The 27,201-nt window shown below is 47.3% G+C and overlaps 1 pseudogene across 1 annotated transcript; it reads left to right on the top strand.

The window, feature by feature from the left end:
• Positions 1-939: 939 nt before the first annotated feature.
• LOC101002946 lies at positions 940-27,201 on the top strand (annotated as a pseudogene). The gene is made up of 11 exons (XR_004179681.1): positions 940-1,079; positions 3,131-3,264; positions 5,477-5,628; positions 7,256-7,363; positions 10,687-10,791; positions 13,585-13,623; positions 17,711-17,851; positions 19,747-19,830; positions 20,095-20,242; positions 26,189-26,507; positions 26,815-27,201. The product of XR_004179681.1 is annotated as a liver carboxylesterase 1-like (transcript).

Genomic DNA, 27,201 nt, shown 5'->3' with positions numbered 1-27,201 from the left:
ATCAAGAAGTCATCTTTGCTGGCTCTGATTCTGTCACTTGACAGTTGTGTCATCCCAGAGCCTGAGTGCCTCAGTTTCCTCATGTACCTAGTGGGGGCGGTGATGCCTGCCTTCTGGTACTCTGAGGTCTGGGACTGTTGCTTATAATATACTTGTGTATAAGAACCACATGGCATGAATCTTCCTGGCTATGTAACCTTGGGTAGGTTCTCTAACCTCTCTGGGTTTCAGTTTTCTCATTTGTAAAATGGAGATAATAGAACCTATGTAATGGGACTGATCTGAGGCTTAAATGAGTTAATATACAAAGGGTACTTAAAACAGTGCCTGGAACACTGGGAGGACTCAATAACTATTACCAATGTTCATCTATATTGTATCCTTGAGATCTTTCATCAGGGCCACCAACAGCACTTGCCTGGGATGGGTTGATGGTAGAGTCTTGGCATGTCAGGGCTGCAAGACCCATGTAGAAATCACTGCTCTCACTTAGACCTGGTAGATTTGGGACCCAGAATGCGAAAGGAATTCACCCAAGGTCACCCCGTAAATGCGTGGGAGAGACAAAACTAGAGCACAGTTCTCCTGATGTTGTCCCACAAAGATTTCACCCCTAAGATATTGTGAGAAATGTCACCATCCAGGAAGAATCAGTGTATTTGTCGTCTCCCCTCCTCAACGCTGGGAGTCCCAAAGGTTCTTGAAAGGAAAGAGGTGTGAAGCCCTTCTCACTTTGCTTGGTCTTAGGAGACCTTAGTGAGTCCCAGCGCCCCCATCTGAAGCCCCTGATAGCCTCCTACTCACTACAGTGTCGTGAGTCTGTAAACATCAAGTCCATTTTCAAGCTTAAACCTCCCAGTCCAAGGCCCTGCCAAAGAAGACACCTGGCTTATAGCTGGCTGAACTTCAGGGGTTCTTCTTTCCCCATCCCCAGGTGCATCCAAGATCCCAAGGCGGGGCAGTTTCTCTCAGACCTATTGAGTAACAGAAAGGAGAACATTTCTCTCACGGTTTCCGAAGACTGTCTTTACCTCAATATTTACACTCCTGCTGACTTGACCAAGAAAAACAGGCTGCCGGTAAGCCATGGGATGCCCTGGTCAAGGCCTGTCAGTTCCAGTACCCCGGATCTTCTAGTGTAGATCGGAAGGGGATGAAGGCAGCTTGGGGAGGGGGCTGCACAGGCCAGGACCTCAGGGCCTCCACAGGAAACACAGGTTTTCCACACCTCAGTTTCCCCTCATGACACAGGAACTCTGGGGGAGTTTGCTGTGCATCTTTATGAACAGCTTAATTGTTCCAAGTTCCCTCATGCTAATAGAAGGATGTAAATGATTACTTTTAGTTATTAGATTAAAAAGCTGATACCTAGAGTGGGTAAGACATGATTTTCAATAATGTTAGCGGTGGAAGGAACTTAGAGAAAAGCCAACACCTCAACTCTTTCTTTTCAGATAGAGAAACTGAGGCCCAGACAGGGAAGAGGAGGTCACGCAGTAGGGTAGTTTTGGCTCAAGTCTTCTGATCTTCAAACCAGTGCTTTTGACACAGAGTAGGGCATTGAGATTTTATGTGGCCTTTCTCCAGTACACCAGCATTCATCTGGTGTAACTTTCACTGTCTGGGTACAGATGTTGGGGGCGGAGCCTGGGACAATCCCAGAAGCTCTTTCTTTTGCCTTTAGCCAAATATCTGGGATTTTTTTGTACCTAATTTCCCTCCGTAATTGTCTTGATAAAGGCTGATGACCCAATGTGTCAGCATTTCCCAAATAAACAAAGGGCTGGAGATGGGGCAGGCTGCCAGCTGCAGGGTAGGGAGGGTCTCCTGGCAAAGAAGGCCACCCCAGGGTGGAAGAGGAAAGGGTGTCACATCCAACCAGTCTCCCAGGGGCACCCTGGCATGGTGCCCAGGAGTAGGGGAGCAGGTCTGCAAACGTGTGACTAGAAGTTGGTCCTACATGTGCTTTGTAAGACACAGGAAGTGGGAGAAAGGTTTACTCATTCATTCATTCATTCATTCTTCTATTTTGTACTCAGTGCCCCATATACACAGTTAGACCTGGGGCTTCAGGGAAAGGGGGAACATGAACCCACTCCACGCAGCCCCTACCTTCGAAGATCTTGCCATCTGGGCTGTAGAGACATATCCTCTCTTCAGCATATTATTGCAGGCCAGCCCTCGGGCTCAGCCTTCACACACAGATGAATGCACATTCAGTCCCTCCCCAGGAAGCAGGCAGGGATTAGATGTGTGGGAGAAACGGGAACTCTGGGAACCTGGAGGCAGGAGAACCTCCAGGAATGGTCACAGGTTCTAGAACTACACGTGCTTAGAACAGCACTTAGTACATGGTTTATGTTATGAGTTCTTTTATATTTCATGAATAATATTATTACAATATTATTATTTTAGTCACTCTCACTACTTCCCCACTATGTGGACTTTTAAAATGCAAGAACTTTGCATTAGGAATTGTACCTACTCTCATCTCAGGTATTAGCAGAGTTCCTGGCACATAGTAAGTTCTCAGACAGTGTTAGTCCATTGATTGAAGGTATCCTGAAGCGGGTGGGTTTTAGGCTGCGCTGTGCAGGATGGATAGGATTTGGGGATGCAGAATCATAGAGGAGGCATTTAGGGAAGAGACACTATCACAGGTATGTGTGCTTCTTGAGACAGTCATTCATGCACAGAGAAGTTTACTTCACCATGAGAGAGTAAATTGAGATGAAACTGAGATACAAGGGCTGCCCCATGGGTACGCTGAGTGCATAAACAGTCCAGGCTTGAGGGTGATGGGAGTGAGGGGGATAACACGACATCCTTAGCCTTTGCTATGCCCATGATGATGTTCTCAGCATGAAGAGCCTTGGGAGGAGGAGGCATTGGAGGCTGGGTAGAAAGAAAGGGGCAGCCAGGATATGTGCAGTGGGGTGGTGGCTCAGGCTCCGATTGGGAGAATTTTGGAGGAGAGAGACTGGCTTTTGCAACCTTGCTGGGCGCTGGTGAACTTTGGGTAACATCCTCCTTTAGTTGTGACCAACAGGTAGGTCACCAAACAAAACACCCTCTGAGTGCTCTCTGGCTCTGTGTCTTGTAACTGGTATGTTGCTTCCTCCCTGCCCAGGTGATGGTGTGGATCTTTGGAGGGGGACTGGTGGTGGGTGCAGCATCAACCTATGATGGGAAGGTCCTCGCTGCCCACGAAAACGTGGTGGTGGTGACCATTCAGCACCGCCTGGGCATCTTGGGATTCTTCAGGTAAGAAGTTAGACTCTCCTCACTGCACTTTGGCCCCCAACATGAGGCTGCTAGGACCCAACTCTGGTCATGTCAACCCTCAGGAGACCTTAGCTAGGTTCCTCATTGTAGCATACAAGCCTCATCATAATTGGACACTACCTACCCTCTCACTCCCCAGCCACACTCATCCACTTGCCTCTGAGCTTTTCCATGTGCTGTTCCCTCTGCCTGGAATGCTAACTACCTGAGGAACTTCTCATCATCCTGCAAGACCCAGCCCCCAGTTACCTCCACTGAAAGACTCATCTCTTCTTCACCTACGTTTCTCCAGCACATTGAATTTCTCTGTCATGACACTTAGGAGGCAGCCCAGCTCTTGAAGGTTGACACATCTGACTTCTCATGGAAAGGAGGGAAGGGGCAGAGTCACAGAGGGAGCTCAGGGCATGTTGTGGGTGAAGAAATGGGGGCTGCAAATGGTGGGGTGCGGGAGCATCTGGACTCTTCCTGGAGGGACTACTACGGCCACCTCACCCCATTTTCTGCTTGAAATCTGGCAAGTGCAGGAAGCAAGGATGGAGTCTCCCATCAGGCTTTTCCCGCATGGGGACAGGAGTCAGACCCTTCTAAGGTGCAATTACTTATGAACTCATTTCAAGGGTTAACATCCCAGCACCCTAATCCCAAGTGAGTGATAGGAGGGCTGTGGAAGGGATTCCACTCACTGGATGAGAAGGCCTAGGAGATGGAGGATGGGTTTCTGGCCCACCAGCAAGGCATCCCGCCAGTCTTGCAGTATCATCTTCATCCTTTCAGCCACAGCCTATGTCTCTGCTCCCATTACAGTAAGGCCAGCCATGATCTCTCCACTTCCTCTCCTCCGTGTATCTTCCACCCATGCAAGTCAGGTTTCTTTCCTGACCATGCCACTGGCTGATCCCTCGTGGCTCCATGACCCCTGCTCTCCACCCAACCTCACAGGACCTCCTAGCAGTGAGCAGATACGCCTCAGCCTCTGTGACATGCTTCTCCCAGCCTTCCTAGTCCCCAACCCCTGTCCACAGGCTTCTCCCTTGTCTCCCTCCCTCCCCATTTTGTCCCAGTGATCCCAGGAGCAGCCCAGAGCCCCCTGTTTCCAGCCCACTTCACCTTGAATCCTGCAGGCGCCACTCTCACCGCCTCTCCCCCTGCCCCTGACTGTAAGCAAGGGCCCCCACTCTTCCCAGGGACAGCTGGAATCGTTGACCCCACTGCCCCCACAACAGAGATCCCCTCCTCCTCCCACCATGCCTCCACCAGCTGCTGCTGGCCTCCAGGCCTGTGAGGCCTCAGCGGGCAGCCTGACCTCTTTCTACAACCCTCTTGACTCCACCTTCAGAATCCACCACTTGTAATCTTCCCCTGGCTCGCCTCCCTTTACCCCAGCCAAAGCTCTCTGTCTCTCTCACCTTACTATAGGATCCTAACACTTATTTCGTGATTCCTGCCACTTTTATACTGAGGCTGAGTCGCACAGTACTGAGTGATCACTTAAGATGTGCTGCTGAATCATGCAATGCCTCCATGCTAAACTCTGTAGAAGGCTCCCATGTTCCTTTTTTACTGCATGACAGCCAGTTCTGGCCAGGCCCCAGGTCTCCTCTCTAGCTGTACCTCCTGACTCACACTTTCACTGGGCCCCAGGGCCTTTGGTGACCAGCTTTTTCTTCTGTCTGAAATTTCTTTCTTTTGATATTTGTGTTGCTCATGTAATTTGTTGTGCTTGTTTTATGAAGGTCTTTGTCTCCAAAACTCAAATGCCACTGCCTCCAAAAGCCCGTGGATTGGCATCTGAAATGGCATCCCCTGTCCCACCCTGTTTTTTTTCCTTATTCCATTGTATTTACCTCACCGCACTTTTGACTACTCCCCACATCATTATATTCTCTGTACATCTGTTTATCTGCTTGTGATCTGTAGGTGGAGCTTCTGTGTCAGCCACAGGTGTTACCTGTTTTGCTAGTTCATAGGATAGTGCCAGTATACAGTAGAGGCTCAGTAACAGTTGCCAGTTTGAGTACCGTAGAACTATACATCACCACAATGTTGTAGGGAATAAAAGCAGGGTCTCAGAGATGCTGAAGCCCAGTCTTGTCTTTAAAGGCTCTGAGAGCCTCAGCCCCATCTCTAGTCCTGAAGGTCCTGCCATACATCTCTGCTCCCCACCCTCAACCTGTTTCTTCCCTCACAGCACAGGGGATGAACACAGCTGGGGAACTGGGGTCATCGGGACTAGCTGGCTGCCCTGCACTGGGTCCAGGACAACATTGCCAGCTTTGGAGGGAATCCAGGCCTGTGACCACCCTTGGAGAGTCAGCGGGAGGAGAAAGTGTCTCTGTTCTTGTGAGTGCTCCTGGCACCAGGTCCAACCCCATGCTTGATGTGATGCTGATGAGACCTCTTGGATACCTGTCAATCCAGCTATGGATACCTCTGATTACAATACTTGGATTTGGAACTGACCCTACTCACTGCCTAGCATCAGGGGGTGGAAAGCTAAAGACCAAGCTCTCCTTGACCCCCAGGAAGCTCAGATCTCAGCTTAGTGTCCCGGGGCCATATGAATCTCCAGTTGCAGCCTGCAAAGGTGGCATTCTCCTCTTCTAGCTTGGTTCAGCTCTCCCTCTCTCTCTCTCTCTCTCTCTCCTTCCCACTCATTTTCACATAAGTACTCACATCCTTTCTCTTGGGAAGTAGGGATAGGCATAAATTATGAGTGAGGGCAGGCAAAGACAAGAGGTGGACAGAGCTCGTTGTTTAGATAAAACAGAACTATGCGTGGAGGAGACATGGACACTGAGCAGGCTGGGGATTCCTCTGGGGTGGTCTGATGGCTGGTCCATGCCCAAGAAGGAGGCAACAGTCTCTGTGACTGTTGGGCCTGGTGGGCTAGGGGAGGCGGGCAGAGGAAGGAGGGATGGAGCCGGGGATAGGGAGGGATGGGGCAGGGGTTGTGGGACACAGACGCAACCTGGGGATTTGAGGGGTCCTGCTGGAGTGGGGGATTGGGTGCGGGAGAAACGGGGAGCTGGGGTGAAAAACCAGATGAGAAGTGCCGGGAGCTGTAGGAAGCCTTCTGCCTGCCTCGAGGTGGGCAGAGGGTCAGCCCACTGCTGGAGTCTTCAATCCTGTGTTGGTTTTGTACTTGAATACAAGAGGAAAAATTTTTATACTTTTTAAAGTAGAGAAAAACGAAAAATACAGATAAGCCCAAGAAAGACAAAAAGCCATCTACAATCCCATAACCCAGGGATAGTCACTGTGCTCAGTTTGACATGGATTTTTCTAGTCTTGTTTCCTTGACTTTTTATTTATCTGTCTATCCATCTATCCATCCATCCACCTATCAATGAATCTACCTATCATCTATTATCTATCTTTGTCTTTTTTATTTACAAAAGTACTTTCCTGAATATTATAATACAATGCAACTATTTTACTAAATATTAAGTGCTGTCCCTTAATAGTATCTTTTACAGTTGCACAGTATTCCATGATAAAAATGAAAAACCATTTATTAGCCCGATTGTATAATATTGGAACTGTGAGTTATTTCCAGTGTGTATCATTATAAACAGCAGAGGCATTCTTAGAAATCTTCGTGTGCCGCCAGGATCACTTTTTAGGATAAACTCTGATTAATGGAGATGCTGATTCGGAAGTTGTGGCTAGGAGATGCTAAGCTGCCTTTCCAATAAATTTGTTGGTTAGGCTCGGCTGCCACACACCTCCCATTATGTCCCTGCCCTGTGCTCTGTCCCAATCCCACTGAGGTTCCCTTGGGTGGCCAGGTGGGCGGAGAGCCTGGCAAGCAGGCAGGGCCAGGTGAGGAGCCATTGCGTCCACTGAGCCCCAGGGTCTCAGGGGAATGGGTCAGGGCAGAGGTGGGGTAGATGTAGCCTGGAAGAGCGAGCAAGTCACTGACCCCACTCCTGAGCATGAACTCTCCTCCCCTCCACTCTGCTCTCAGGTTTTGTCTCCATTGGCAAAGAACCTCTTCCACCGGGCCATTTCTGAGAGTGGCGTGGCCCTCACTGCTGTTCTGGTGAAGAAAGGTGATGTCAAGCCCTTGGCTGAGGTAGGTCTCCTGGTGGACGCCCCCACCCCCTTGGCTCTATGCTCCTGAATCCTCAGGGGTCTCTCTTGCGGTGGGTTCTAGCTAATGTTCTTCTAGAATCACTTGAGGCATCAGTGGCTGAGCAGGAAGGGCGAGGAGACACCTTGATTAACGTCCCAGTTTCACAACCGAGGAAACCGACACAGGGCTTGGAGGGGGTTTGCCAAGGGCAGCAGGTGATCAAGGCAGAGCTGGGACTCCAGCTCCTGGCCTTTGCAGCCAGTACAGTGCCCTGTCTGTGACCACACTCCTCCTATGTGCCAGGGGCAGTGGGCAGGGGGCAGTGGGCTGAGATGATGTGTTGTATCTCTCAGGGTCTGAGTTCTGTGGACCGACTTGTGGGCTGTAGGCCTGGAGCGGTTCCACACTGAGCGCCTGATAACCAGGGTTGGTTCCTGGAGAAATCACTCATCGTTTCATTTGTTCACACAACAAAACTAGGTGAATAAGTGAAGGCAAAAACAAGAGGTGTGCAGAGGTCATTGTTTGGCTCAAAACCAGATGTCCGTGTGGAGGAAATGTGGACACTATATGGCCTTATGTGGCTCTGCATTCTAGCCAAACACCTAACGCCTCCCCAAGCTTCTGCTATAATGTAGGGAATAGATGAGTAGTTACAGAATCACACAATTACAAAGCGTCACCTATGACAAGAGCAGTGAAGGTGAGGTACTTGCTGCCACAGCAGAATCTAAAGAGAGCAGTGAGTCCCGGGGCGGGAAGAGGTTACCAGAGAAGGCTTGCCGGAAAAGTGACCAGTGAGTCAGGAGCAAAGAATGTCCAGGGAGTGGGAGCAGCACATGCATGTGTCCTGTGGCAGGAGGCCGCATCCCAATCGCGAGGGACAGACAGAGACAGGGCCGATGGGGTCAGAGCAGGGAGAGCAGGGGGAGCGTGGCGAGTACTGAGAGCTGGAATGTTGGCAGGGGCCACACCGCACAGGACCCTGGCAAGGATTTTGTCATTGTCTGTAGAATGATTGGAAGCCAAAGGAAGAGGTGACAAATAGGAATCCAGACCTAGGCTGAGGAGTGCCCGTTGGAGCCAGTGGCATGGAGGATTTCAGTAGATGTGAAAGCTTTTTTGAGGACAGCATTCAAATTTAAAGGGCTGGTACATAGGAGAGAAAATGGGGATGTCAAGAATTTTTAGAATTTTTGAGAATTTTTTTAGAATTCACTGGTTATAAGCAACAGTCGCCCATTGACCCAACTTAAGTCAAGAAGGAGCATTAGCCTGGTGTGGTGGCTCATGCCTGTCATCCCTGCAATTTGGGAGGCTGAGGCAGAAGGATTGCTTGAGCCCAGGAGTTCAAGACCAGCCAGGGCAACAAAGTGAGACCCTGTCTCTACAAAATATCAAAATATTGAGCTGGGCATGGTGGCGCAAGCCTCTGGGCCCATCTACATGGGAGGCTGAAGAGGGAGGATCACCCGAGCCCAGGAGGTCTAGGCTGCAGTGAGCTGTGTTTGCACCATGGCTCTCCAGCCTGGGAAGCAAAGCAAGACCTTGTCTCAAACACTTCTTTATAAAGGGAGAATTAATTTTTCAAGGAAATAGAGGTCTGGGATGAGGCTGGGCTTTGTGAAAAAATAGGAAACAGAAATTACAAAATGATGGGAATCGTAGACTCTCTTTTTTCTCTCTCTGTCTGTCTGTCTCTCTCTCTCTGTCTCGCCCTCTACTTCTCCCGGTCCCTGTTTATTTACTCGAAAAACACCCTGGGCATTGATTCTGTTCCAGATCCTGCACCAGGCTCTTGGGGCATGTACACTCGCCCTGCCTCCCCACCATGGAGCCTGCCTGCTTTCCCTCTGTGCCCTTCTTTCTGGCTGCACTTTGCTTCCAGTCTGCATGAGCACCCTATCTGCCCCTAAGCTTAAGGACTCTCTTTTGGTTCCAGAAAGTAGTCAGGCTGTCTTTTCTGTTGTGAAAAATGAGCGTTTTTACATTAGCAGCTCTCCGCCCCAATTCCAGGTCACTTAGGAGAGAGGCTCACTGTCCTGTCTTTGCTTAGATGTCCCTGGACCCTTAGAAAAGAAGGAAACCAGAGTGTGCTGGGCAGACTGACCCCAATCCCCAGGACAGGCATAAGGGAGCCTCACTCTCAGGAGGCCTTTTTTTATTTTTACGTTTTTTACATATTTTTAAAGATTGAAAGAGTTCTTGGTGCACTAATTGGTGTTGCTCTGTGGCTTGACTTAGGACAAAGGTGAATTAGACCATCACTCATTGCCACATCTGGATCTATGCCTGCGTGGCCAGCAGGCTAAGGATGTTTTTAAAAGGTACGATGATTGAAAGGAATCAAAAGAAAAGAATAGCGGCCCAATCAAAGAATCAAAAGAAGAATAATGTTTAATCAAAGGAATCAAGAAGAATAATATTTCATGAACCATAAAAATTACATGAAATTCAAATTTCGAGTAATCCATAAAAGGAAGTTTTCTTTGAACACAGCGACACCCATTCATTTACCTCATGTCTATGGCTGTGTTTCATGTCAACAGCAGTGTTGAAGTTGCAGCAGAGACTGTTAGGCCTTTGATGGGCACATTGCCAACCTGTGCCCTAAAGAGTCATGCTTGATTACTGTTTAGGACTCTAGTACACAAATGTGCAGCTGGAAACTCCTGGCTGTGCCACAGACGCCTCAGTCAGCTGAGAAACCCCGACTATGTCTTACAAGGGAAGACATCGTGTTTATCTTTAGAACTCACCTTTAAAGTACATTCGCTACCTTCTGAAGTGCCTCTGTGTGAATCGTCTTATCTAGGCCTCCTGCAATTCCGCACGTGTTTATTGTGTGGGAGACATGGCACTCTCCCATATTTATTAACTCATGAGGTAGGTGCAGTCATTATTCCCATCCATGGGTGGAGAAACCAAGGCCCAAAGAAATCAGGTGGACTGCCTGCGGCCTAATGGTTGGTAAGTGGAGCAGCCAGGATTTGAAGGCAGACAAGGAAATTCAGGATTCCATGCTCTCTACCCCAGTTCTACCTCGTCTTTCTTGACACATTCAGCTTGAGATCATTACATCCATTGCAATGGAGATAAGGTAGCAGAGATGAGAGATTACATAATTGACCCATGTTACAATTGAGATTAGTAAGAGAGGCAACACTCTGTGGGACCTGGAACCCACACCCACAGGTCTACAGTATCTTCTGCTGCCCCCTGCCACTTGTATGAGGTGGGCTTGGGGTAGAACGCCACTTTCCACGTTGATGGAGGGAAGGGACGTAGCTCTTGAACTCTACCACTGCCTGTGATCTTTGCAGAAAATTGCTATTGCTGCTGGGTGTCAAACCATCACCTCAGCTGTCATGGTTCACTGCCTGCGACAGAAGACGGAAGAGGAGCTCTTGGAGACGACATTGAAAATGGTAGGTGTGCCCATTCCTGTAGCCCAAACCCTGTAAACTTGGTCCCAGACTTCTTCATTTCAGCTGTCCTCTTGCCCTGGGACAGTTACCTGGACAACTTGTCAACTCTCAGGGGTGTCAGTATCTGAATGGGGAATCTAATTTGTCCTTTTTTATTGTAAAATGGCACAAATGTAAAAAAAAAAAAAAAAAAAGGTCCAAAAATAACATGATAAAAAATTGACCAAATTTAATATTTGACCAAAATTTAATATTTTGCCGTTCTTGTTTTCAGATGTATTTTTGAGAAACTAAACAGTACATATTCCCTGGGGACACCATCATCCTGAATTTGGAGGATGGAGATATTAAGCTCAAAGATTTTCAGAAAGACGTCACAATTTATCTTGGTTGACTTAGAAACTGTCTGTATTAGACCTGGTGGTGGTCCAGTTTTCTAGATTTTCTGAGACTCTGACTCAGTTGTCATTCTAAGATAGTCACCTGTCCACTCAATCATTAATCCATCTACTATGATCTTCTTATCCATCTATCTGTTCACTAATTCATCCAAATTCACTGACATCTTTTTATCAATCTAATATCAGCTTGTTCATAACTTTTTATTTATCTATTTTCAATCCATCCACCATTCATGGATCATCCAGCCACCTTATATCTTCACTCCATCACCCATTCCTTCAAAACCAACAATCCAGTTATTAGCTATCTGCTTGTTTTCACCCATCTATTAATGCGTCCATCCAATTCAACTGTACTCCATGCATTGACCAACTCCATCCATCCCTCCATTGATCCATCCATCCATCCATGCTCAGTATGTAGGGGTGGGTGTTAGTGGTAGTGAAATAGACATGAAGGGGATATACTCCCTGCTCACAGGGAACTATCCAAAGAGAAACACATTCACATACTTCGCAGGTTGAGTATGGTGGTAGCACAGAGGGGAAGCATTCATTATAGTCATCAGGGATGCTTCACAGGGAAAGTGGAGGAGCCGGGTTTGAGACCAGACAGTGGAATTCGGGAGTTCATGCCCTTAACCCTGATTCCACCTTATCTTTCTTGAAAAATTCAGCTTTGAGATCATTGTGCCCATTTTAATAGAGGTAACAAAGACAGATGAATTTTGTAATTGCCCCATGTCACAATTCAAATCAGTCACAGAAGCAACACTGTGGGACCCAGAACCCACAACTGCGCCTCTAGAGTATCTTCTGCCACCACTTCCATCCTCACATATTAGGACTTGTGGACCTTTAGGATTGATGGACGGCCATGGCAGTCTCTCATCACAGGGAAGCCCAGCAGGAGAAACATCCAGAGGACACAGCACCCAGGGACATTGCAAACTATTGCCTTTGAGGGGGAATAGTTTGAATTCCAAGTTCAAGAGTAGCCTGATGCCTGGATTCTATCCTTGGACCTGAGGCTACTCCTGGGTCTCAGGGCCAGCCTCTACCACTGGACTCTACTTGTGTTTTCATGGGTTGAATCCAATGTGTTCTTGGGGCTTAGGTCTTGGTTCAGGCTCTAAGTGACCAAACTATTCAAGGAATTAAAACACACCTGTTTTCTAATGCCTGGAAGGAGGAAAATATCCCAGCAATTCTGCATGTGGTATCACAGGACCCAGCTTAAAAGGAAAGAATTGAGTCTTTGGGTAACCCATCCCTAAGATCCTGGGACATCTTTTTGAGTTTTTCTGAGATCTTGTGGAAGCGCCTCCATGATTACCCACTCTCTCCAGTACACATACATATAGACACACAGACACACACACATAGACACACACGCACAGACACACACACAGGCACACACACAAAGAGACACACATAGACACACACACACACACACGCTCCTGGCTAGTGGGACTATAATCCTTAATGGAGGATCCTGCACTGGTTACGCCCTGAGCACAGGTCAGATCTGGGAACTGCAGTGCAACACTACAGTCACCGCAATCTTGGTGAACACACACCAAAGAGAAGCATGGGGTAGGATGAGTCTCAGCAAGCTTGTATGAGTCTGGGCTTTCTAATGGGAGATGAGGAAACTCCCCCAAGTGCCTTGAACAGAAAAAGAAATGTGTTGCAATAGCATTCTCGTGTAAACTGAAAATCTCCAGAGTTGATGCCTTCAGGTATGGCTGGATCCAGATGATCACAGGATATTATTGAAAATCTACCATTCTCTATCCTTCAGATTTGCACATCTCTGTGCTGGCTTCACTCTTAGGCAGATATGTCTCCTGGGAAGGTTAAAGACAGTGGCACTAATGTTCTATTACTTAAAAAATCTGTTTCTAAACAATTCCTGCAAAAGTTTTGGGGTATACTCTATTGGATTGACATGGGTGTATGCCCATCCCTGAACTAATATTCATGTTCAGGGAGATGGAGCACACCAGGTCACATATAGATATCTGAATTCATGGAGTGATAGGGGAAGAGAGACGTCTCTGAAGGAGAATTGATGGGTTCTTTCCAGGGGAAGAAGAATGGGAGAAGGATGGGGAGCCAGTCAGCCTCAATAAGCAGGCTTCCTCTCCAGAGCTCCATCGACTCTGGCTCGGAGTCCCCAGGACATCCTTCCCATGCTTGTGCCCACCCCTCCCTGCTATGCCTTCACCCTGTGCTCAGGCCCAGCAGAGCCGGAGTCCTGCCCACTTCCTTTTGGCCCAGCCAGCTTGGCACCAGGAGGGAGAACCTGACACCTCTGTTGTCCCAGTCACCCAGCTCAGTGTTCTCCTGGGAAGCCTCTAACCCACATCCTCTGCCTTTGTCTTCACAGAAATTCTTCTCTCTGGATTTACATGGAGACCCCAGAGAGGTAAGGACCTTTTGTTTCTCAATTACAGGTTTTGAGTCTTAGCACCTTTAAGCTCCAATTAAGAGTGAAAGAATCATCAATATTATACAAATTGTTTCAAATGATGGAACAAAATGGAACTAACTCACTCATTTTTATAATTCATTTCCAAAATTTGATACAATTTTCCTAAAAACTGATGTGTGGTTCATGTGTGAAAATAATTACAGGTCTATTTTCTTTTTGTTTTATTTATTGTGTCAGTTTAGATAATTGTATTTTATGAAAGTTGTCTTGAATTAAAATTTCAACTTTAAGAAAAAAAAAAAAAAAAAGAGTGAAAGAATCCTCTCTCGGGTAATTGTAGTAACTCCTGTGTGTTTGTTGCTGAGGCCCAGACAGGCGTAGTGACTCACCTGGGTAACACAGCCAGGAGGACTAGCGGCAGGCCTGGAACCCATTTTCCTGACTCCCAGTCCAGTGCTCCCAGGCTTCACCTCTGCGTGGAATGGACTCTGCCCACTCCACTTCTTTTTTACATTTTCTGCTCCCCAAAATGGCACTATGGGAGGAGGCTGAACCAGAACCTTCCACTATCAGGAAGCAGAGATAACAGGGATGATTAGGCATGGAGAGGGGAAGCCTGAATCTCAGTCCAAGGACACTCGCCTCCTCCCAGCACACAGGAAACTCCAACATATCCTCCCGATCTCCTCACCCCCACCCCCACCGCCCAGTGGGTTGACTGTTTCTGGTGACATCACCTCTGCAGCATCTTACAATCCTGTCCTCTATGCTGCCTCCCTGGAAGTCACAGCACTCTCCTTAAAAGGTCTTGGGAGGAGTACATGAGATTCATTCAGCAAAGACTTAATAAACACTTCATATGTGCCAGGACTTGTTTAGGAGCTGGGGATAAAGGAGTGAAACAAGAAAGATTCCCTGCCCTCTTGGGACCCTCCATTACAGTGCAGGGAGAGTGCAATAGAAAAGCAAATCAAGTGTGTATTCTGTTTGATGGTGTGCAGCATTAGGGGATAGAGTTTGTGTATGGTTTCAGTTGAAGTAGCAGGATCAAGGAATGGCTCAGTGAGAAGGTGGCATTTGAGCCAAGCTCTGGAGAAGTCAGGAAACCCGGAGAAGCCTATTCCAGGCAGAGGGAAAAGCCACTGCAAAGACCCTGATGGAAGTGGCCAGTCTGGATGGAGAGGACCGAGTGTGCGGATAGACTGGCCTGATGCTGAAAGGGTAATGGGCAGTGGGAGAGGGATCATTTAAAGTATTTGGATTTGGATTCTGAGCAAGATGGGAAGGCTTTGGAGGTTTTGAACAGAGGAGTCACATGATCTTAGATCTCACAAAGGTCTCTGCCTCTGGTGTTCAAATAGACTGTAGGAAAGGAGCAGAGTGGATGCAGTTGACCAACTGGGTGGCCACTGTGTTGCCATAAGCCAGGCCAGGGCTCCTGGCTGCTTAGACAGAGCTGTGGCAGTGGGGATGGGAGGAGTGGTTGGAGTCTGGATATCTTGGAAGGAATAGCTGAGAGGATTTGCTGATGGACAGGATGCAGCGGGTGAGAAAGAGAGGGGAGTGGAAGATGCCCTGAGTTTTCTGACACAAGCAAGGTCATGCCCACACAGGGCAGCCACTTGAAAACTCTGAGTGGACAGCGGCAATCACTTGTCATTGTTGCTGATGGGAGTCTTCTGCATGGCTGCTGCCCAACTGGGGTGCTCCTGTCTCTCTCCTCAACGTTTATCCTCTTCTACTTCAGCTTCCCTCCCCATTTCCATGTCTCTTTGTGCAGCCAGACTCGCCTTCCTTAACAGAGTTAGAGTATGTCACCCCCACTTCTTAAAAGCCTGACATTCCTTATGAGATAAATCCCCTTCCCTCCATGGAGTTAGGCCTTCAAAGCACACCTGCATGCTCACTGTGTGCCAGACTGTGCAGAAGGTAGGCTCTGCACCTGTCCCTCCCTCTACACTCTGCCACACGGTATTTCTCCAAGCCCAGAGCTCTTGGGTGTTTCTGGAATTGACCCTGTACAGTGACACCTGTGTCCTTTTGCTCATGCAATTCCCACTGTTTAGAAATTTTCACTCCTTTCCTCACCTGTCAATACAATTCACTGCCCAGAGCCCACCGCAGGCGGGCAGCGCCTCCTCCACGTAGCCTGCCTTGCATCTTCCTTCCAGAGGGGCTGCTCCTCTTGCTGCCCTCCCAGGGCAGGCCTTCTTGGACAGCCTCTCAAAGAGGCAAGACTTGCACCCCAATCCTGTTCCGTATTGTCACCATATTGGATTACGATCTGCACCTTGTCCAGCTGGGTCTGGTCCACTTCACAAAATATCTCTCCCAGGCAGCCTGAACTAGCTCGTCAATCATTGGCTTTTGTAGAGCAGATCAAAGGTCCCAGAAGCCATAGGGTCTCAAAGGCTAGGAATTGTCCAGTTCCATCTGATCTCCAGGAGGGAAATACAGCCCATGGGGCGTGGAACTGGGAAGATGGCACAGAGGATTGGGGTCTAGGAGAGGAACCCGCAGCAACCCTGCTGACAAGTAATACCTAACATTCATTCAGCTCTTCCAGACACCAGGTGCTGTGGTAAGTATTTCACATGTGTTCAGCCATTTAATCCTCATAATAACTCACCTCTTAGATGAGAAAACTGAGGCCCAAACAGGTGAAACTCCCAGCCAGTAAGTAGCAGAGCCAGGCTTCAGATCCAGTTAATCTGCTTTCAATGTCCATGCTCTATCTTAGCAACTACACCATTGTGACTAAATATGAAATATAAAAATATAACTACCCAGGACCAGCTGCCCTGATGGCAACACGTGAGTCAGGCTCTCTCTAATCTGTGACAGCATAAAAATTATTCATCAAAGGTAAAACCTAAAATTAAGACATGGATCAAAATACTGTGAGTTCATCACTGATTCTTTTCTTCATGATTTTCTCTCTAATAGGGAATCAAGTCCTAGTTTAGGCTCCTTGAGTGATGACAGTTCAGTACCTCCTCAAAGCCACCCATGGATCAGTAACAGCTCTTGTTTAAATTCAGATAGATAGCACCATCTCTCCTCATTAATCATGGATTCTGCGTTTATAAATTCACCTGCTTGCTAAAATGTCCTTGTAACCCCAAAATCGATACTGGTGGCACTTTCGTGGTCACACACAGGCAGGTACAGAACAGGGGAAGGTGGATTTGCATGATGGGCATGTTCCATCTGAGATCCGAGAAGGCCACCTCTGTCTTCTCGTTTCATCTCTCGTGCTAACAAGTGTCCTCTTTGTGGTCTATTTAGTGCCATGTGTTCTGCACATTTGTGCTTTTTGTGGTGATGTCACTGTTTAGAGCGGCCCCAAGAGGAGCGCGCCTGTCTGGCATTCCTGAGCTAAGCAGGCTGTGCTGTGCCTTACGGGGAAGGTGCCTGTGTGAGACAAGCTTGGGTGAGGCAGGAGCTGCAGTGCTGCTGGCCATGCATTCGGTGTTGAAAAATCCACAAAATAGCACGTTCAGAAAAAGGAGAAGGAAATTGGCTGATTCATACATGAGGCTGTGATGGAAAGGGCTAAAGTAACATCTCTTGTGTGGGATGGAGCTGTGGAAGTGTCTTTCAACAGAAACCCACACATAAAAGAAGGTTGATGAAAATGTTGTGGCCAGAGGTTTGCAAGAGCCTAACCCGGTATTTCCCCTTTGAGTGATGACTCTGTATTCTCTAATTCAGCGCTCATGGGAGCTTTATCGGAAGCAACTGCCAGGACTACCAAAAATCAACTGTGGACACAGAGAGGGAAATGCATGCACTTCAAATTGAAATATATAGGCATGTAATTTTATATAGATAATACATATTTTTCAATCTGAGTGAAGATTTCTTCCTCTCCTCATCACCTGACCAGTGTCAGTCTCTGCCTGAAGTTCTAACCCTGAGTCACAGAGACCTACCCCCTTAAGTTAGGACCCTGAGCATGTGCAGCCATGGCCCATAGTCACGCCGGTCTGTGGTACCTGTCTCACCCTCAGACAGGCAGAGTTGGGGACATGGGTGTGACCAGGGAGGGAATCACAGGCACTGCATTGCTCTCTCCCAGAGTCACCCTTTGTTTACCACCGTGATTGATGGGCTGCTGCTGCCGAAAACACCTGAAGAGCTTCAAGCTGAAAGGAAGTTCCACACTGTTCCCTACATGGTCGGAATTAACAAGCAAGAATTTGGCTGGAATCTTCCAATGGTGAGAAGGCGCAGGCCTCTTGGAGGGACTCACCCACCCCCATCAGCTCTCCTGTCTCTGGTCCCAGGAGTGCTTCCCTCTCTGAGCCCCACTCTGAGTCCCGGGCAGCTGTTCCCTTCAGAAGGTGTTGCCATTTCCACGGAAACCTTCTCCAGGAGGGCACAGGGGCCACCTGGGTTTCAGAGCCCTGGGATTCCCTCTTCCTATATTCTCTGATTGTCTTCCTTGAAGAATCCTGAAGTGTCTGTTCTGGGAGGGCCAGTAGAGAAAGTAATTGTGCAGATGGGAAAACTGAGGGGGCTTAGGAGGAGAAAGGAGTTGAGGAGTACAGAGAGGCAGTCAGTCAGGGGCTTCCTGGCTTCCCACCTCGGGCTGCCTATGCATAGTTCCCCTGAAAATCACTCATGCTCTTCATCATCTCATTGGAAATATCCAAAGAAAGTGGCTTCTTCTTGAGTTACTGTTGATTTCTAGGGAATAGTAGACATCAGGGTCTACTTGAGAGTGCAGGGTCAGAGGAAGATGAGGATGGAAAAGCTACCTAATCGGGTGCCATGATAAATACCTGGTGATAAAATAATCTATACAGCAAACTCTATAGACCCAAATTACCCATGATCAAACCTGCACAGGCACCCCCAAACCTCAAATAAAAGATGGAAACAAATAAATGGAAAAAGTGATTGACTTCTAAAAGTAAAGAAGGGTTCTCCTTCCAGTTGAAGATAAACAAAGCTGACCCTGGTTAAAGTTGTAGGACGGGTTTATTCAGTAACATGATTGCAATAGGGAAAACAGTCCAGCATGGACTGAACTCACATCCCCGAAACAGAAGCCTGGCAATGTTTCATAGGCCAGGTGTGCCAAGGGAAACACACTGTGGTCTGTGGGAGGGGCTTGGTCCGTGTGGCTAGGCCACCTGGATGTCTTCATCCTGGCTCACCTGGGACAGAAACAAACTTCTCTTATCTTCAGGACAGGAAGCCATGCATTAGACTGCAGGATGGGAGCCACTGGGGAGTCAGCCTCTACTCCTTCCACAGGGACTGGGGAAGATCAGGAGTGAAACTCTCCTGAATATTTGCATTGCAAGGAGAGAAGGCTCTCAAGGTCCTCAGAAACAGGGTTGGGTGGTAGATTCACATCCCAAAGGGCAGAGGGTTTGTCATTGCAGGTTTTCCAAAGTAACTGCTCTAATTGGGTTCAGTGGCCTTTCTGCTTCTGTCCAGTTTTTGGCTGGAGCAGAGTAAATTGTCCTGGCAGGGTTGAGCCTTCCCAGGCAGGTATGTTAAGGATACTGGGATCATTCTAGGGACACAACCTTAAGCTGCTATAAGCGATGCTAGAGTTTGATCGAGTCTCTGAGTGCAGAGGTTTGGGAAGAAATGTTATGTGCATAGAGATGTGCAGTTCACCCCTCAGAAGGATTTCAGGGTTCACCAAGAGATAGGAAAACCATGTGAAGGAGGTCCTGAGTCTTTCAGTGTCATCTGTGACATGTGGCAGTACTTGGGAGGTCTACATCCTCTTCTCCAGAGTCCTCCATTCCACACTGGCCTGGTAGAAACCTTGGCTCTCCATGTCACTGACCACTATAGGGATCCCAGTCTCTCTCTCTCTCTCACACACACACACACACACACACACACAGCAAAATACTGCCACAGCTTCTCCGAAATTTTTTTTTTTCGTAATCTTTGCAATGCTTGAGTTTCTGGATATAAGCCCATTTGATTAATTGATTTTGCCCATTTCAGTAAAGACCCATGTCCTTAAAAGCCCCCAAAATGTGAGGACTTTCAGTCTGCCTTGGTTTGGTCAGTTGGTCAGTTTGTTTGTTCCTTCTCATTAATTCCCAACAATTCATAAATGCTTAACTTTTTTTTTTTTAACAGTCGATGGGCTATCCACTCTCCGAAGGGAAACTGGACCAGAAGACAGCCATGTCTCACTCATATTGGAAGTCCTATCCCCTTGTTGTAAGCGTCTAAGAATCATGGGGTGGCTACAGAGGCATGAGAGGGACAATGAGTTGCCACAAATCGTACAGCAATTAAATGGCAAAATGAAGACTGGGTCCTCAGGGTTTCCCCCATCTTTCCACCTTTCCCACTTTGCCTTCCACCCTAGCAGGGAGTTGCACAGGGCTCGTGAGATTCACTATTGAGGCAGGCCTTCCCAATGGGTTAGAGAAGCAGCATCACTCACCAGGGGATTGTGGCCACTTTATTGATCTATTTCAGTACATTGCTAAGGAACTGATTCCAGAAGCCACTGAGAAATACTTAGGAGGAACAGATGACCCTGTCAAAAAGAAAGACTTGTTCCTGGACCTGATAGCAGATGTGGTGTTTTGTGTCCCGTCTGTGATTGTGGCCCGGCACCACAGAGGTAAGTCCCAGAGGTCGAACAGGGGAGGGACATGGACCCCACCAGCTTCTGTATCTGACCCACCTACCTCCCAGCATAGACAGACCTGGAAATAGCTGAGGGTCAGACTTCAAAGGCTGATTCCATATGGCATGGCATGAGATGCTGTCTTATTTTGGTTTATGCCAGCAGCAGACTGTTAGAAAAAAAAAATCCAGAGGCAAGTGGTTTTTTAAAGTAATGATCCCAGATAACAGCAAGAGGGATGTGGGGAAGTGAGAGAGGAAAGAGATGGAATCCAATCCATGATGCATTGCCAAGGGAGTATCCACTGTGGACAATTGGAGCTGGGAAACTCAAGGAAACACGGAGAATACAGTGCTCAGGGGCGTCCCATCTGAACGGCAAGGGAGACAGGGTATTTGTCTCCCAGCTTCTGCTTGTGATTGGTTGAAGGCTCTTGCAAGGAGTTGTTTATTCCCTGTGACTTTGACCTGCTGCACACAAGGGCAGAGTAGTCTCTTGTGACCATACAAAGGCCTCAGGTCAGGAGCTACAGATGCTGGAGGTGGAAGTCAGGCTGGCATGACCAGGAGGAGGGGATATGGGTGAGACACTGACAGCATCTGCTGCAAGGGCTCCATGCCTGGAGTTATCGTGGGACACAGGGCTGCTGTGGGACAAACACTGAAAGATGAGTCGTGCAAGGTATTTAAGGTCCAAGCCGGCTGCAAACAAGTTTGTTAAGTATTGGAGCTGGATAAAAAGTGGGAGCCCTGCATGGGATCTGGAGGATTGTCCAGGACCAAGAAGGCCAAAGGGAGGAGCCAGGGCGGGTGTGGGGGAGGTGGTCTGAAGAATGGCAAGTCTGAGACTGGCTTTTGTCTATCTCTGTATGTGCAGTAATGGGCAAGCACAGGTCCAGGGCAGGGTCTATGCAGGACCTTCTAATACTGACCCAAGGCTGTGTGAGTGGGGTGTGAGGTTAGGGATATGTGGGCTCATCTAGAGGGAATAAACAACTCCGTGTAAGAGCCTTCAACCAGTGTCCTTTCCTGGGTGCCAACTAGAGAGGGCTCACAGGACTCTTTCTTCCAGCTCTCATTCGCCTAGCCTGCAAGCCAGGAGATGTCCTTTCTCTAACCATCCTGGAAGGGTTTTTAAATTTGGAACTTCATAAGCATGATAAAAACTTGCTAAAGCTGATCTAGCAGGTGCCCAGACACTGGTTTGCACAGGAGAAGGCAGGTGCTCATAACTCTCACTTCTTCACAGGGTCCTGATTAAACCCTATAACCAGGACCATTGCAGTTGAATCTGTTCTTTCTTAAAGTTGGCCTTGCCCCATGCTCTGCATCTGATCTATATATAATGTTCGCATCTCCATCTTCTGATGGTTTCAGCAATACTCAACTTCTGTTTCTCATTGATTTCCCATGACTTTGAGTTCAGCGTTTTGTTTTGTTTTTTCCCAGGACAACACAGATTTTATCAACTTTCCCCTATTGTCCTGTCTCACACTTTTTGGTAAAAATAACATTTCTGAATATAAAATTAATATGTAAAATTATAGAAAGTTTCAAAAATATGGAAACACCGAAAGAAGAAACTAGGTATCACTCGTAATTCCACTACCTAGAGGCAAGTGGTATAAATTTTTTGTGTTTTCATCTAAAGATTTTCCATGTCCTATATACTTTAAGAATCAATTTTATATTTTACTTTTGTTCAGACAATACTATGTTGTGAGGATTTTCTGATTGTTGATACAAACTCATCAAAGCATTCCTTATTCCATGAAATGGCTGTATTAAATTGACTTTAATATTCCTATCCTATTAGACATTTAGCCTGGGTGCTCATACTCTGATGCTACAATAACATTGTGCTCAGCCTAATGTTCGTAAGTCTCTAACGGCATGTCTAACAATTTTCTTTGGATTATTTTTAGAAGTGAATAACTATGCTGGGCAATAGAAATGATTTAGAACTCTGAGCAAATACTGCAAAATTGCATTCCATTGCATAAGAATGTGGATCTCTTAATTTTCCCTCTTATTTGAGATGCTAAGGTTAAATATTAACATAAGACTGCCAGTTTCATAAGCCTTCCCCACCAACAAGAAGCACATCAGCCTGTTTTAATCTGCATGTCTTTCATGACTAGCCCTCTCATTGTCTCTGTTTCTCTTATTGTGCCAAATTGTCATTACCCAAATCTGTGCCCTAATTTCCTCTGAAGACTTGTGACTGTAAGAATTGTATAAATATCAATGGCGTTAACCAAAGAGTTTTACAAAGTATGTTTTGGGCAGCATGCTACCTATAATATGTTCTCTCATTCTCCAAAGCTCTTTCTTCTATGGTTGGCTCTGAGTTTCTTTGGAAAATGTTCAAGGGGCAAAGGCGAGGTCAAACCCTCCCTTTAGTAAGTTTTGCTTGACCTTGAAGCAGACATTTAACAGGTGGATTACAGAGCCACAGAAGGATGGCATCTTCCCAAGCACGCTTCCCGCTGAGCCAAGGGTGCAGTGAAGGAGACTGACAAAGATGAGTGAATAGATTCTTCTTCATTCTCGCATTGAAATGACATATGCGGGTGGGGCACGAGGTTAGGGTGCGTGAGCTCCCATTGTTAAATCCTTTTGTGGATGAATATTTAAGGATGTTAAGAAATAATGGCTGGAGGTGGTGGCTCATGCCAATACTCTCAGCACTTTGAGAGGCTGAAGTGGGAAGACTGTGAGGGCCTAAGATTTCAAGACCAGCCTGGGGAACATAGTGAGATCCTGTTTATACAAACACATTTAAAAAGGAAATAATTATACTACGAAATGCCGTACATAATATATTGCATATATATACTACAAACTATTGTATATAATATCATCCCAAGTTTATATACGTGAAAGAGAGGTATGCTAAAATCAAAAAGAAGCATTCTCTGAGTGGTTGAGTTACAAGTGATATTCTAAATTTGATTGTTAAAATGAATTTTTAAATGATAGGATATGGAAAAATTTTAGAAGGAATTCCAAAAAATGCATAGCCCTTGCCTCAGGTAGTGGAATTATGAGTGGTATCTAGTTTGGCTTTATGTGTTTCCATAGTTTTGTCTCTTCTAACTATTCCTAGTTGTTTTTGTTTTGTTTTCCAAATTTCTTACTGTACCCAAAGGGAAGACATTGTAAATTTTCTCCACCAGCCTGGCATTGCCCTGACTCTTTCCTTCTTAGTGTCACTTCTCGGTGGGTATCATGACCAATGCAAAGTGCTGAGGCACAGGGCCAGGCGGCCCACGAGGTAGCCCTGAAGGGGCAGCGGTGTGTGGCTCCAATGAGCCAATCATTGGGAAACTGGTCACTTCTTGGGGCTGGGACAGGAGAGTTTCGTTGCTGGGATAGGAGGGCAGAGCAGAAGGAGGGAGGACAGGGGAGAGGCAAGGCCATCACCCTTGCTCAGCCCCTTCTTTTCTCTGCCAGGACTGTAATGCCTTGACACCCTAACACTCCCAGGCCAGGCAGGCAGCAAGACACATGGGGACAGTGAGATATAAAGCAGTGAGCGCCGCAGATTCCTGAGACACAAGAGGCAGATTGTTCCCTCTCTGCATATGTTTGTATGTAAATAGCCTCACATTCAGACAAGAAACTTGGATTTGCTTCAGTCTTCTCAGGATGGGTGATAAAAACACTAGAAATGCTCAAAATGAGGCAGAACAGAAGACACCTGTCAGGGTGGAGATGGTGTCCAAGTGAATGAATGTGAGTCTGTTATCAGTGAATTACATCCCGTGTAACCAGATGTAGAGAGATTGTCTTGTGAGAGAATGCACCAGCAGGCAAAGGGGTTTATGAGGCTGAGTCAGTGTCCCTGCACTGGCAGTTATTTTAAATGAATTGACCCAGGATTTCCACATTCATTCATTAAAGATTTGTTCATTGAGAGCAAATATACAGGCTCCAAATTCCAGTTCCGTCAGCCAGCCATGCAGCCCGGGCCGTCACTGAGCTTTCTTGTGACTCTGTTTCTCTACTGTGCTTTGACAGCCGCAGCGAGGTTTCCCTGCAGGCTGGAGACCTTGGTAGCCTCAGGTGTGTGTTGGGCAGCATGAACTGAGCATGAATCCTTGTCTTCTCCAGATGGGTAGCCCACCTACATGTGAGTTTCAGTATCGTCCAAGCTTCTCATCAGACATGAAACCCGAGGTGGTGATAGGAGACCAGGGGCTGACTCTTCTGTCTTTGGGGCCCATTTTAAAGGTAATGGCTCCCTTGCTGTCCGTGAGCTTGGGTTAGGAGACCTGGGTTCCAGTGTTGGTGTGGTGTTGGGCTTCAGCAAGTTTCTCCTCTCTTGTCTTAGTTTCCCTGATTCTCTATAACAGGGTTGAACATCATTGGGTAGTCCTGGGCTTCCTCAGCTCTAGCTGCTGAGGCAAGAGATGTGTCTTCATGTGACCTCTGCACAGACACTCAGAATCCTGGGCTGTGTCATTAACAAGATAGGTGGTGGGACACATGCAGGGCCCTGCTCTAGGTTGAGAAGCCACTGATCAATTTCCCTCTCCAAGGAGCACTGAGAATATGAGTGAGGATGAGGGTTAGGGTGAGGTGTTAGCCCGAGTCAGGTCTAATGTGTGTCTGTTTGTCTTTCTGTCTGTCTCTAACAAAAACTCATAAACCTTTAAATTTAATACATTTAATAATTGTTAATTTACAAATCACAGGATGTATGAATTTGGAATATGAGAGGAGACTTATTTTTAGTCTTTATTTATAGTGAACTATTATTTATAGTCAGCAAGGTGGCCATCCCACAGGCTGGGAAGGTGCCTCTGGCCAAGCCCAGACACAGGCTCATCAAATGAGGAGGGTTTGAGTAGGAGCTTTATGTGAACGGATTGACTAAACATACGTGTTCAACAAGTTACAGGGGAAGCAATGGATATTCATGAAGACAGTCCTGACACATGTGTATTAAACATGCATGTAACATGGCCCATGTTCACCTGGTGAGTGGAGACCTAATATTTAAATATATTATAATTAGGGCCTATAAGTCCAAAGATCTTCTCAGGACATAAAGCCCAGCAAGTGAGCAGCCTCTGTACACCGGCCAGGTCCAGTGCGTGGTTGGTGATGTTCTTATCTGGAGAAAGTTACTGAAATCAGTCTCTTATGCAATCAAAGCCGTAGTTAAGACTGGAGGGACAGGGTTCTGTTTGTCTGCGTATCCCAGCTGCAGCCCGTTGTAATTGTTTTCATTTTGCTTAAGTCCAGACGTACTTGTTTGGCTACTTAAGAGAAACAGAAGCACCTAAAGTAGCTGAGTGAGAACAGAGTGGATTCTTTAAGGGTAGAGATGTAGGCCTGAACCCATGCCTGACATGGCCTTAGGTCTGATTTTTAATATGGTGTCTTATTGCCAAAAAGAGTGTGTTCTGTCAGAATGATGACCTTTATTTTATTGCTGATGCTGGTCAGTGGTGTCTAAACCACAAAGGGGCAATTATTATGGTGTGTCTGACCTCCTGTCTGTTCCCAGGCAGGAACACAGTTGAAGGATTTTCTGGACTCCCCTTAGCCCAGAGAGGGTCTGTTCAGTCAGCTGGGGGTGTTAGGATTTTATTTTTAGACAATATTTTTACATTATACAGTGTACATTTTACATTACACAATATTTTAAAAAGTCCTTTCACAATGTCTTCTAAACCTTAACTCTCAGCAGTTACAGATCACATGGGACTCACCCCGCAGCTGCTCAGAACGCACCAGCGCCTCTGGGCATCTCACTGTGCATGCTTAGGAGCCTTGCAGTTCTGTTGTTTTCCAGAATGTGAATTGTGGGTGTGTGCCGGGGAAGCAGAAAAGACCCAAGAGAGAGCAACCCTGGGAGGTGGGGCTGCCATAGAGGAAACCCTGGGGTGTGGCATTGCCTGTGACCCTGAGCAGGGAGGAGGCAGGTAAGGGTCACAGGAGAGAAAGGCAGCCAGCACATGGAATGACGCATGCCCATTGCTGAGCCCTAAGCCAGATATACTCAAAGGTAAAGTACACACAAATTCACCAGGATCTTCTAGAACTGCAGACCTCAGCTCAGTGGGTGTGGAGCATTCGCCAAGACTGTTTCTAGCAGGCTCGCACGTGATGTTGATGCTGCAGGTCTGCAGACCACACTTTGAGTCACAAAGGCTTTTTTTCTTCTTCCCCACAGCGGGTGCCTCAGAAGAAGAGATCAGACTTAGCAAGATGATGATGAAATTCTGGGCCAACTTTGCTCGCAATGGGTGAGGCTCTTGGCAAAGACAGAGCAGGACTTTTGAAGATGGGTGGGGGTGGGGTGGGGCGGGGCATGCCTATTGGGAAGGGGCAGCTTCTAAGGTTCTAGTGATCAAACTTCTGACCCTGTGACCATAGCACTTTGACAATGAGAGCTCTCTACAAATGGAGAGGCCGCCCTGTGATAGTGAGCTCCCCATCTCGGGAGGTATACAAGCCTCTTGACAGAGATAACTTGGGCATCCTCGCACATCTCAGAAGATCGTTGGGAACACACAGCAGTTTTGGGGCAATTCTATTTGTTTCTGTTTCCAGAAACCCCAATGGGGAAGGGCTGCCCCACTGGCCAGAGTACAACCAGAAGGAAGGGTACCTGCAGATTGGTGCCAACACCCAGGCGGCCCAGAAGCTGAAGGACAAGGAAGTGGCTTTCTGGACCAAACTCTTTGCCAAGATGGCAGTGGAGAAGCCACCCCAGACAGAACACATTGAGCTATGAATAGAAGATCCAGCCAGCCTCGGGGACCTGGAAGAGCAAAGACTGGGGTCTTTTGTGAAAGGGATTGCAGGTTCAGAAGGCATCTTACTGTGGCTGGGGAATTGTCTGGTGGTGGGGGGCAGGGGGCAGAGGCCATGAAGGAGAAAGTTTTGTATTTGTGACCTCAGCTTTGGGAATAAAGTATCTCTTGAAGGCCAAAATAA

The sequence above is a fragment of the Papio anubis genome, chromosome 18 (genome assembly GCF_008728515.1).
Source record: "Papio anubis isolate 15944 chromosome 18, Panubis1.0, whole genome shotgun sequence".
NCBI lineage: Eukaryota > Metazoa > Chordata > Mammalia > Primates > Cercopithecidae > Papio > Papio anubis.
This window is presented reverse-complemented; position numbering and strand designations above follow the sequence as displayed.